The sequence below is a fragment of the Jaculus jaculus genome, chromosome 1 (assembly GCF_020740685.1).
Source record: "Jaculus jaculus isolate mJacJac1 chromosome 1, mJacJac1.mat.Y.cur, whole genome shotgun sequence".
Classification (NCBI taxonomy): domain Eukaryota; kingdom Metazoa; phylum Chordata; class Mammalia; order Rodentia; family Dipodidae; genus Jaculus; species Jaculus jaculus.
In genome coordinates, this window is record NC_059102.1 from 94050588 (window position 1) to 94063846 (window position 13259).

The following is a 13259-nucleotide window of genomic DNA, read 5'->3' on the forward strand; positions in this document are numbered from 1 at the left end:
TTAGGTAGATGTTGTCTTAATTTCCATTTTATGAATTAGGATGTTAGAGATGGAAAAGTTGACTTGTCCATTAACAAAATCAAAATCAATATTCTTAGTGTTGGTTTTCACTGAACTTCATGGAAAGCAAGAAGAGGAAAGAAGACTGGTAATAGTTGAGTTTGTTCAACTTACCTGTTGTCAACAAACATGTAATTATTTTATCATGATTTCCCTAGATTGTGAAAGGGATGATTTTTTAATTTTTAACTTCTAATTCAAGCATAACAAGCTGGACATTTTATGAGAGAGAGGAGAGAGAGATTTGGGGTTCTAGGGCCTCCAGCAACTACAATGAAACTCCAGACATATGCCATCTTGTGTACATGTACAACTTGTGCATGTGTCACCTGTGAGTCTGGCTTACATGGGATCTGAGGAGTCAAACATGGGTCTTTCGGCTTCACAGGCAAGTTTCTTAATCACTAAGCCATCTCTGTAGCCTGTGAAAATACATTTTCAAAATTTTAAGGTATATTTAATCTCCCATTCCAGAAGTTAAATTCACACTTGCAAAATGACAAGTGGATTATGCTAGAACTTTACTCTTGCAACTGAGATGAGTGTAATGCATGGGAAGCCATTAAATGACCAGTGTCAAGTACAGTTTTATCAGCCTGATATTTAAATTGCACTTCAGCCTACATATCTGTACTAGTCAGTTTTCTCTAGAGGAACAGAAGCCACAGAATGAGTTTATATTAACTATGTATTAGGTTGATTTACATAATACAGACCAGCTAGCCAAACAATCTCTGCCTTTCCGACACTCTCCGAACAATAAAAACCCAGGAGGTTTTCAGTCCTCAGAGGTCACATCGTGCTGAAGGCCTAGAGAGTTCCTAGAGTGCTGTTGCTGTTGAGTTCCTCAAGAGGTAAGAATAACCTGGATTCCAAGGTCAGCCGAGGATGGCAGCAACAAGGTGGATGCACAGACCAGCAAGGTGCAAGGACGATTTTTCCTAGAACTTCTTTTTATATAGGCTGCCATCAGGAGACCAACCCACTGTGAGGGAAGGTCTTCCTCTCTCAGTTTATCTTCTGTGTATACTGGACCTGCTAAGCCAGAGAGCCAGACCACAGTGAATCTTTTCTGAAAATGTCTTCACAGACTGGCTCAATAAGTGAATATCTAACTTGATTCCTAATCCAATCAGTTGACAAGAGATTAGCCATTATAACCTATGTGTCCATTGACTACAGACAATAGCTACAAGGGCCATTTAATAATATATGCCTCTAAGTCATTGTGGTGGTTTTATTCAGGTGTCCCCCATAAACGTAGGTGTTCTGAATGCTAGCTCTCCAGCTGATGGATATTTGGGAATTAATGCCTCCTGGTGGGAGTGTATTGTTGGGGGCGGGCTTATGGGTATTAAAGCCAGTTTCCCCATGCCAGTTTTTGGCACACTCTCCTGTTTCTGTTGTCGACCTTATGTTGGCCAGGGGGTGATGTCCACCCTCTGCTCATGCCATCGTTTTTCCCTGCCATCGTGGAGCTTCCCTTCGAGCCTGTAAACCAAAATAAATCTCTTTTTCCCAGAAGCTGCTCTTGGTTGGGTGATTTCTAACAGCAATGCGAACCAGACTGCAACAGTCATTATTGCATAAGCTTAGCCCAAGAAAGTATGTTTGCTCATTTTATTGAGTGATTTCTACAAAAATGTACCTTCTAATCTGCCACCCTAAAAGTATACAATCCATAATCTCTGGTATATAGTCTTTATCTTAGCTTGTCATTTTCAAGAAATACTCAAATTTTAATCAGTTAAATTCTCCCCAAACTATAATGATGTGCTTGTAATTATTCTTCAGTGAAGATCAATGTTTCCATAGTACCTACATTGAAATATCTGCACACAAAAATTCCCAAAGTTCCAAGATACTACAATTGCCATTCCCTTCCCTTCTTTTCTTCTTTCCTATTTCTCTTTCTTTTCTTTTTTTAATTTTTTTCTTTTTATTTATTTATTTATTTGAGAGTGACAGACACACAGAAAAAGATATATAGAGGGAGAGAGAGAGAATGGGTGCGCCAGGGCTTCCAGCCTCTGCAAACAAACTCCAGACGCGTGCGCCCCCTTGTGCATCTGGCTAACGTGGGACCTGGGAAACCGAGCCTCGAACCGGGGTCCTTAGGCTTCACAGGCAAGTGCTTAACCGCTAAGCCATCTCTCCAGACCTCTTTCTTTTTCTTCCTTTTTATTTCCTTCTTCCCTAGCTTCTACTCCCTCCTGTTCCTTCTCCTCCCTTCATCATCCCTTTCCATTTTTTTTCTTTTCTTTTTTGTTATTCCTATCTGTATTTCTTTCTTCCCACCATTCTATCACAATTGTTCACTTCTTTACTTTCTTTATTTCTATAGCCCTCCCCTCACCATTTTTCCTTTTCTCAGACCCCCTTTTTTCTTCCTTCTTCTTTCTCTCCACTACTCCACCTCCTCCTCCATTAGAATTGACTGTTATTTGCTACAGTTAACAATTGTAGTTTTTATTCCTACCCTAATTCTTCACTGAGAATATTTACACATGTTTTTATATCTTAGCTCTCTTCTGAAATCAACTTCATGAGCTTTTACTTTTACCTATGGATAGTGATTATGTTCTTTAATTTTTATATGCTGTCTCCCACCACATAAATTTCCCTTGTTTTTAATTTATATTCTGAATGCTTAATAGCCAACACATTTACACTTAATAACTGTTCAATTGGCATTCTTCAGTGAATAAATGTCAATCAGTGAATATCAATTATGACCCAAACAAGCTATCTTTTTTATATCCTAATAATGACTATGCTAAATTTGTTGGCTGAAACATTCATATCACATATAGATAGAGACTCATATCTTTAATCCAAAAATATGGAACAAGATAATATTTATGCATGCTTAAAGATACATTAGTGTAGGAATATAACCTAAAAATAATGATTAACTAAGTGGTCATTATGTAAGACATTATGAATTTGAACTCTATAGGACTAATACATTTCCCACACAAATGACAAAGGGTTATAGTAATTTTAATCTTCAAATGAGATATATGGAAATGGAATTCACTGTTTAAAATTATAACTTTTCACTTCACAATTGTATGAATAGCCACTATGTTATGAAATTCATGTAGTGCCTTTACACACATAACTCAAGGAATGATAATTATTTTTCAGAATACCTTTCAGTGAGTTCTTAAATAAGATGGTATTTCTGAGGAAAATAAACAAAACCCAAACATCCTTCTAATTAGGATAATAACATGAACAAGTACAGAATTCCTGCTGGTCTGAGCTTTTAAGAGCAACCTGAAGTCTGTGGGTTGCTAAAATGTTTTCTTCTCAAAGTAAGAGAAGCATATTTAATCACTATATTTAATAATTTACCAGGAACCAAATGATCTTTCCATTGTGCATTGGGAGCAAGAAAAAGGTAAGGCAAGATGAAGAACTAGTCTGGGTATCTGGCACTCTCCCTGCCAGTAAAGCCCACAGACACCATAAATGCAAATGTAAGGATGATTTTAATAAAGAAAAAGTAGAAGGCCACTGGGAAGATCAAAGATTATTAGGTAATGATGCTTAGAGATGTCTCAATTCAAAACAGTAAAGAGTATGTATCAGATGCCATGATGAAACACCACAGACCGGGTGACTGAAATACAGAAGTATATTTCTCAGAGTTGTGGACGTAAGAAAGTCCAAGGTCAAGATGTTAGTGGATTCCATTTCTGGCATGATAGCCTTCCACTAGCTATATCCTCATAGGACTTTTCTAGTTGTAGAACATAAAAGAGGAAAAGACTGAAGTAAAGAAACTAGGGGGTGGGGGTGGGAAGAGATGTAGAGAAGGAGGGAGAGAGAGAACTCTTTGTTTTCAATAAGGAAACTATTCAGATCTAAATTCTCTGTGACTTCCCTTGATATTAATTACTTCCAAGAAAGTCTTATATTCAAATGTAGTTATGGACATCAGCATATGAGTTGTGATAGAACATAAGCATTCAGTTCACAACAAATAAGAACTTTTCACTTGTAGATTTCACTGACATTGTTTAAAAAATATCAAAGCCTCTTCATTTTCAGCCAAAATGAAGGCTAACGTGTATCCCTGTTCCATGTAACCACAGATTAAAAAAAAAAAAAAAAAAAACCTAGCTGATGAGAGAAACTGAATTAATAGTTGAAGGCTTTCTAGCCTTCCTGAGACACACAGGTACTCATCTATCATCTTGTTCTTCAGCTTTCATAGTTTGTTGAGTACATCTTGAAGAGATTATCTTTGTTCAATTTTATTGTTTCATAATTATTTGAAAATGACTTATGATAGATGAAAATATTGAAAGTGAGTTCTCAATAATGACCAGTAGTGGACAGTATTCCCAGCTGCCCAACACTCTTCATCTTGAGATTCTCCCCAGCCTTCTCTTCAAACTCACATGAAGATGAACAAACCCTAATTTGACTTTAAATTCTCCCTAATTGGCATTGTGAATGGAAGCTGTGACATTCAGGGGAATGTGAATTTTCCCATCAGAAAAAGACAAGCCCTAATGAAAACAAACAAACAAACAAACAAATGGATCAGAAAATATACTCTGTTCAGCACTGTTGATAGACAAATCAAAATAATTATAAGCTTAATGCTTACCCTTAAAATAGAAGTATGAACAATTTAAGGGAGAAACACTCAAAATTCAGTGAGAGATAACATAAAGAGAAATAAAAACAATAAATAAATAAATAAATAAAGTAGTGAGCTGCAATATTGGACTAAAACCTTCAGAAGTCAATAGCAATATTTTAAGAGTAAACATTATGAAGTAATATGAAAATTTACTAACATTAAAAGAAGCAAGATGAAATGTGGTATTATTTTATTTTGGGGGTTCAAATGCAAACCTCACACCCAATATGAAAATTTACTAACATTAAAAGAAGCAAGGAAAGAAATGGAACATTATTTTATTTTGGGGGTTCAAATTCAAACCCCAAACCCAAGTTTGTGTCTGCTTTTAACCAAAGAACTGGAGACTAAGAAAGATGATTATGAAATTATTATGTTTATTCAGAAGTCAGGAGAAGTGAGGGAGAGTCCACAGACCAAAGAAGAGGGAATGGCAGAAAAGGTTAGTCTGAGAACCAAAGGGTAAGGAATGAAAATATCCTCTTGGTCTAAAGGACTATGTATATTCAGAGCTGCTGTCTTCGTGGGGAAGAATACAACCTTTGAAGCTATGACATAAACTGTCCAGGAGCCAGAAAAGAGGGAAAAGTCTACCAAAAGCCTCCTGAGCAATCAGGTTTTTGTTTGGCGTCCTGGGCTGAATGAAGTCAGCACACCTGGGTGCAGCTTCTGGAAGGAGCTGGACTTGAAAGCATGCACCTGAGTAAATTGAGCTTTGTGGCAGCTGCTGCAGATAGCTAGGTGTATTTGTGGGTAATTTCTCTCTCATTTCACTCTCAAAGAGACAAAAGGGGAGAAACAAAGATGAAAGAAAAATAGGTCATTTTCCTTTCATTCATTAAATTTCTGTCCTTGCTTCATCTAAAAGAAAAAAATAAGAAGGGCATATTGAAATATACATATGCACATGGGGAGGAATGAATTGTTCTTGGAACTACCATACTTTTGATATACATTGATTGTTATCAATTGTGATCTGTATAGGAGTGAGTTGGAACCAGACAATGTATTTTATGGATATCTTTGATATGAAGTCATTTGGAAATCTTTCATGAACCACTAAAACCTATATTTCACTTGTAAGAACCAAAGATTTTGACCCCAAAAGAGACTTCATGAGACCACATTTGTAGTGAACAAACAGGCAATTAATTACTTCCCATTAATCATAAGACTAAGTTGTAGGATGAGAATATATTGAAAGCCTGACACACTAGAACGAAGACCATGGACATAAGAAAGCACTCTACTACATTTTATGATCATTTGTTGTGTATCATGGCAAAGAGTCCTCTGTCAATTACAGTTACAGTACCTCAGCCTTATAAATAAATAAATGGTAAAGTGATATTTTTTTTTACTGGTCTGAAATAGCCTATATGATAAGTCATATCTTGACAGCTGTCAAGAATGGCAAAAGGTATAAAAGGAAAATTTCAACAGATACTATGGTATATAATTAATATGATTCCAATGTCATTGAAGCACAATTTTTATTTATTTATTTAACAAAGAGATAGAGGCAGAGAAAGAGAGAGAGAGAGAATGGACATGCCAAGGCATCCAGCCACTGCAAACAAACTTCAGATATCTGTACCACATTGTGCATCTGGCTTACAAGGGTCCTGGGGAATTGAACCTGAATCCTTTGACTTTGCAGGCAATGCAGTCAAACATCTTAACCACTAAACCATGACTTCTGCACTGAAGCACAATTATGAAGAAAAATTCCTATGTTCAAATAAAAAAATTTACATATCAGTTTAAATATAAAGTGAATTAACTAAGGAAAGTAATTAATACCATGATATGGAAAAGGATCAATCTCATTAAGTAAAATGAAGTGGTAATTATGTTTATTTTAAAAGTCCAAGACATAAATAGCTAAATAATGACAAATACATAAAAATACTGCCAGGCATGGTGGCGCACACCTTTAATCCCAGCACTCGGTAGGAAGAGGTAGGAGGATCGCCATGAGTTCAAGGCCACCCTAAGACTATATAGTGAATTCCTGGTCAGCCTGGACTAGTGTGAGATCCTATCTTAAAAAAAAAAAAAAAAAGAATGAGAAACCAAGAAATAAATTAAGAATCCCTTAAAATGCTACCATATTCTCTCTTTGATATCAAGCACTATAGGAAATCAGTCTGATTTTATTTTCAATATGTTCAAATGTCAATTCAATAAATTAAAGATTCCTAAATGCTCCGTATAATGAACAGACTATTCCTGACAATTTCTCACAGCTACATGATACCAAATAAGCTTTGCATTTGAAAGTCCAACTTACATTTTATGAAAACAAAATATTTCCAGTGAGATATTGTCTTAGGAATTTTTAATTCAAGATAAATAAAATTTCTAATATCAACCATGAAAATTCAGAATAAATTTATCAAAGTTTTTGAAAGATATTTGTATAAGTTATTTGAAAGGAAGCCCTTTCAATACCTTTAAGTTTAACTTGTTGAATTTAGTAAATTAAAAAAAAAATACTTAACAGAGTTTTAGCACTGAGGAGATTACTCAGTGGTTAACAGCACTTACTTGCAAAGTCTAACAGCCTGGGTTCACTTCCCTATTACCCACCAAAAAAACAGATACACAAAGCAGCACATGTATCTGAAGTTTGTATGCAGTGGCACGAGGCCTAAACTCAGCTATATCATTCCTTTTCTCTCTCTTTCTCTATCTCTCTCTCTCTCTCCCCCACTGAAAAAATATATATAAAAAAGGAATTTTACATACCACCTGTGAAGCATCACCAATTCTTGTAGTATTGTGATTAATTATGTTGATAATAACTAATTTTTCATCTGCAAAAACATCCAATACACATAAACATTTGAGTGTTTACCAATTATACCTAATGCAATGTTTACATAGGATTAGTGCTATTAGTGACATGAATCAATTCTTACTCCTCAAATATTCAGCTAACTAAAAAGCAGCTTAGAAAAGTGCAGTGGGAAATGGGAAATGCATGTGTACTTTTAAAAAGTGAAACACATCATTTAAATGAAATAAAAAATAATAGCAGCAAATACAACTACAGTTTTACTTGATTTTGATTCAACCTAATGTTCTGCCATATATGAAAAAGCATTACATCAGATAGCAGATGTAGGGCTGGAGAGATGGCTTAGTGGTTAAGGTGCATGCTTGTGATGCCTGAGGACCCACCCAGATTTGATTCTCCATGTCCCACGTAAGCCAGATGCACATGGTGACACATGCATCTAGAATTCCTTTGCAGTGGCTAGAGGCCTTAGAATGCCCATTCTCTCCCCGCCTTCCTCTCTCTCTTTCTCTCTCTCCCTCCTTCACTCCCTCCCTCTCTCTGTCTCTAATAAATAAAAAAAAAATAAAACCTTTAAAAAATAGCACAAGTCCTGCCGGGCATGGTGGCTCACGCCTTTAATCCCAGCACTCGGGAGGCAGAGGTAGGAAGATCACCATAAGTTCAAGGCCACCCTGAGACTACAGAGTTAATTCCAGGTCATTCTGGACCAGACTGAGACCCTACCTCAAAAAACAAACAAACAAACAAACAACAAAAAAATAGCACAAGTCTAATAACTTAACTTTAAGATGTTTGCCACCACACCTGGGTAAATGAGGATTTTTTGTTTTATTTTAATGTTTTTTATTTAGTGAGTATGTTTTCAGGGGAACATGTTTAAAAGGGTATGAACAAAGATGGAAAGATTCAAGAGGGAAAAATGCAATAGAGAAAAATGGAAAGCATTTAACCAAGTACAATTAATTTAATAAAGTTTAGGCTGTATTTATCAAAATAAGAACCACTATACAAATGCATCAGAAATATCTTGGGAGTTCTTAAAATACAGATTCTTAGGCTAAACTCATGACATTAAATCATTGTATATTCTAAAAACTATTTAGTATAAATGAATTTACTAATTTCCATAATAAAGTAATGGATGAGACTTATAAAAACAGTGAATGTAATGAGGTTATGCTGGTTAAAAATAATAGTATCTCCTCAACCATTAGGTAGTAATGCTAGTGATCTTTTTGGAGGCTATTTAATACTTAAGTTAGTTCTCTATCAGTAAAAAATAAAAAAAAAAATGTAATGCGATAGAAGGAAGTAGGAGATGGAGAGAGAGAGAGAAAGAAAGAGGGAGTGAGAGGGAGAAGAAGAATGGGAGGGGAAGAGGGGGCCAGACAGGAGGTGGAGAAAGAGAAAGAGAATGAGAGATTTTATTCTTCAAACTGGAGATACCTGAAATGTGCCTTGCTTGATCATAGTGGCAGCTTCAAGTCAGACCTTTCCACTCCTACCTTGCCCTTAATCTAAAGCAAAGCACTCCTCTCAAGACATGGTATAGGAGAAAAACTTGGTGAGGAAGGAGTGGTGGCACATCAGACAACAAAATATAATCAAACACACACACACTTGTTTTTTTGTTTTGTTTCTTATTTTTTGTTTTTGCTTTTTAAGTTACGTACACAGTGCATATACAGCCACCTTGGTATCATAATTAGCCCCCTCCCTGTCCTCCCCGTCCACTGGGATCCTCCTCATTGGGGAATGTGGCTCATGCATTGTGGAGTTAGCCATCAGTTACAGGGAAGAGGCAATGTCTCTGTGTATAATGCCCCAACGTGTGGATCTAGTAATCTTTCTGCCTCCTCTTCCACAAATGTCCCTGAGCCATTATGAGTTTGTTTTAGGTCTACTTCAGTGATGAGGTCTTGGAAGCCTCTGTGTCTCTGGATATCTGGTTTGGTAGGAGTTAAGTGTTCTCTTTGTCTATCTTCTTCAATGTTATGCTGGTAGCAGGTTCACCAAGAAAGTAGCATTCTTGTTCATTTCCCCAATTACTGTTGGTTTCAGTTGGGGCTCTGGTGAGGTGCAATGGGCTGATACTCTCCTCAGGATCTCCATCCATCTGAAAAAGAGAAGTAAATTCTCCACCAGAGAGTGAAGTCAGCACCAGATAAATGGGATAACCATTATTATTTTAGAGAAAATTTAATAGGTGTAGGTCCTCTTGTAGCCCACAATTGGTGGCAGATTGATAATGGAGAGTGGGTTCATTTTATGGATATGGTTCTGGATTGTTTCCCAGCTGCACCTATGAGTACTGTTCCACTGAGCAGATCAGTTAGCTAAATCAAGAGTAGTTGGTTAACCATCATGGCTATGTCCCACTATTGCATTTGTATGAGCATCACGTCAAGTTGTTTGCTGCTAAATAACTTAGACCATAAGTTGCTTGGACAGATGTTGGTGATTTTCCCTTAGTCCCTCATGTAGCACCTTCTGACATCTGTTTTTGTACAACCTGGGCAGTCTTTGGTTGGTGAGAAGATTGGAAACTGAAGAGCTGGCTCTTTAAAAATTGTGAGATTACTTCTTGGCTAACTTAAAATGATTAGAAAAGTTAGAGTTAGCATGGAATACTATAAACAGAAAGCAGGCATTTAAAAAGAAATGCTTTCTTTTGTTGTATTCTTTGTTGTTACTATTGTTCTTAAAGTGTTTGGGTTATTTCCTGAAAGAAGAGGAGATGGCTGCACAGATAGGAATGTATTGTTTGCAAGCATGAGTGCTTGAGACAACTGAGTTTGACTTTTCTTCATGCCCATAAAGAACTACATGTGTCTATGCATATCTGTAACCCCAGTTCTGGGATGTGCAGAGACTGGAGAATTGCTTGGTCTTGCTGACCTAAAAAATGGCAGTTCTGGGTTGGATGAGAGACTCCTCTCGTGGATATATGCAAATGAGCAATAACTGGGAACACCTGATGTTCTCTGCCTCTGCATACACACATAAGGTATACACTTTCTTGCATATGCAGATCTGCAAACACGTCATACCACACAACATATATACTATATACACATACACATTCAAAAAAAAAAAAAACTACACCAACATGTTGGGGTTTTTTTTTTGCATTTGATGGTTTATTTAAATTAAAAAATGAAGAAGATGTTCATAGAGCTCTCTTTGGCCACAGCATTACATTCTATGTAAGAATAATCGTCTCCCACACTGAAGGTGAGTGGCACTTTTATTCCCTAATTGAATGCAATTCACTGACCATTATAGTACAGGTGAAATATTGCCCTCTATGCCCCACCACACTGATGAACAAGAGAAAATACCCACTTGCATCTTTGTCATTGTAACACAAGATTAGACCTCGGCTATGCCTACATCTTTGTGAAATGCACATATACAGAGAAGGTTTAGAGCAAAATGGGGCAAGTAAAAACCCTAAGAGACCCATGATGATGTGATAGCTTGTGGCAAAGGTGGGAATGGGAAGATCTGAGAGTTATACTGTTTTCTGTATAAATATACACGTGGTCCATAGTAAGTATTTATAGACACTATACAAGTTTAATAAACACACTGTACCACATAATTGGGGTAGCAAGGAATAATTTTCATAGCAGCATGTAGAAAGTCTCAGTATAGATGGCATTTCATTTAAGGAGAAAGTTAATATATGCAGTGAAGCAAGCTACAGAATAAAAAATGAGTAAGTGGATACATTCATTCATTCATTCTTGGGGAAACCAAAATAATGTACAGCCCTTACTTGAGAGGATATCACAAAGGGTACAGGAAATAGTCAAGAAATGTATTTTTCAGATGAACACACATCCAAGATGGGTTTTCCTAATTAGTAACTAGTGATAACTTTCCATCCTGGCAGTTCATTATTTCTGAGCAATCTGACAGCCATAAGAAATATATTATTAACATTATTATTTTCTTTGTATGTGCAGAATTTCTTTGGAGAGGTGGACAGAAGTAAGAAAGCAAGACAGAAAGAAGGAAATGAAATTTTCAATGGAACGTGGAAAACAAAGCTTTAAAGTATGATAGTGAAAACTTGAAGTAAACACACAACTCAATTTATAAGTGAATCCTGAAGCACAGCTTCTTTTCCCCTTTGCCTCTCCAGAGTCCTACACACAAGAAGCGTGCATCCTTGTCTTTCTTATTTACTATTTCTAAAAATTTATTTATTTTCTCCATTTTTTTTCTTTTCATGCTTCTTTTTTTTTTCTTTTATTAGTTTTCTATTGTGCAAGTACAGGCCCAGTGTTATATATGCATGGCAAAGTGCTTGGCCATGCAAATTTTAGCATTTAGAATTTAAATTTTTAATTTGAAAATTTATTTTTAGGCTAGTATGATAAAAATGTTAAAGTCACAACAGTCTGAGTTTGATATAAAATATAAATAATCAAATATTAACAGAAAAGATAATATGAAAAAATCAGAACAAAAAAGATGAAAATCATATTATCACTGTGAATTGAAAACACCACAACCTTTTGGCTTGTTCTTTATAATCTTGCATACTTTCTGAATGTTTAACATGAGTTCATCTAATATTTTTATCCAAATTAAAGTAACAAAACACAAAAGCAAAATAAAACCTGCCCTAATAACTCTGTTCATGATGGTAAAGGAGTGGGAAACCATGGCTTCTATAAAGATAACCATAAACTTATAAACAAAGGCATTATAAGAAGATAGCAGTGCAAGAGATAATAAAGAAAACAGTTAGATGGTAGGTTGCTGACGAGTCTGCAGATGTATTTTTAGGCCAAAATGATTCACATGCATGCCCAAAGCAGAGCCATTCATATAATTAATATGTCACTTCTCTCCAGTGTTGTCATGGCATTCTGAATATGGGATTATGAATATTTTTCTATCATTATATTAGACATTACTATTACATATTATATAAGAACAGTCTACATATTTAACCAAAGAATTTGAAGTCACATTCATTTTGAAATAAAGCATTTACAAATAAAATATTTGCCTACGTCATAGCATGCCATAATCCTAACTTAAATTATAGAACCAAATGTTAACACCTTGTGCCTTTGTGTAAACTTCGACTCATATTATGAGGATATATTGATGGAATTCTATTTAAAAACCATCAGTGTGTATTGTCAAACTGTTATTTAGATGTTTCTTCTAATTAATGTCAGTGGTAATGTATTAGAGGAAAAGATTATATAACAAAATATACATTTCTTCTTTTGAGTTATTTTTCAGTTTATTATGAGAAATTAAAAAGTTATACCAAAGTGCTATTAATTCACATTTCTTTTTACTTACAATGTTGAATGTTTACCTATCTATTTTATTTGTATGTATCACATCGACCAAATTTGCAAGGAATATCTTACTCTATTTATTTACGGGACCAATGTCATAATGGTTCCAAAAGGCAACCAAAAGCATTCAATAGATGTTCTGCTGCATGTAAAATAATGCTGACCACATCTTTAACTGTCTAGTTTTAGTTTCCTTGTTGTATCTATAGTCATTCTCAGGTAACACTAAGAAAGAGATCCTCTTTAGTCAGAAGTAAACATAACAAGAGAAGGTAAGTACAGTAACTTGAAATATGTCCCTCAAAAAGTATACACAAGTCTTATGCCTACATTCTTATTTGGAACAAAGTCTTGCAGTTTTAATCAATTTAAGGTGAATGTGATAAGGAGTTAGGTTGTGCTT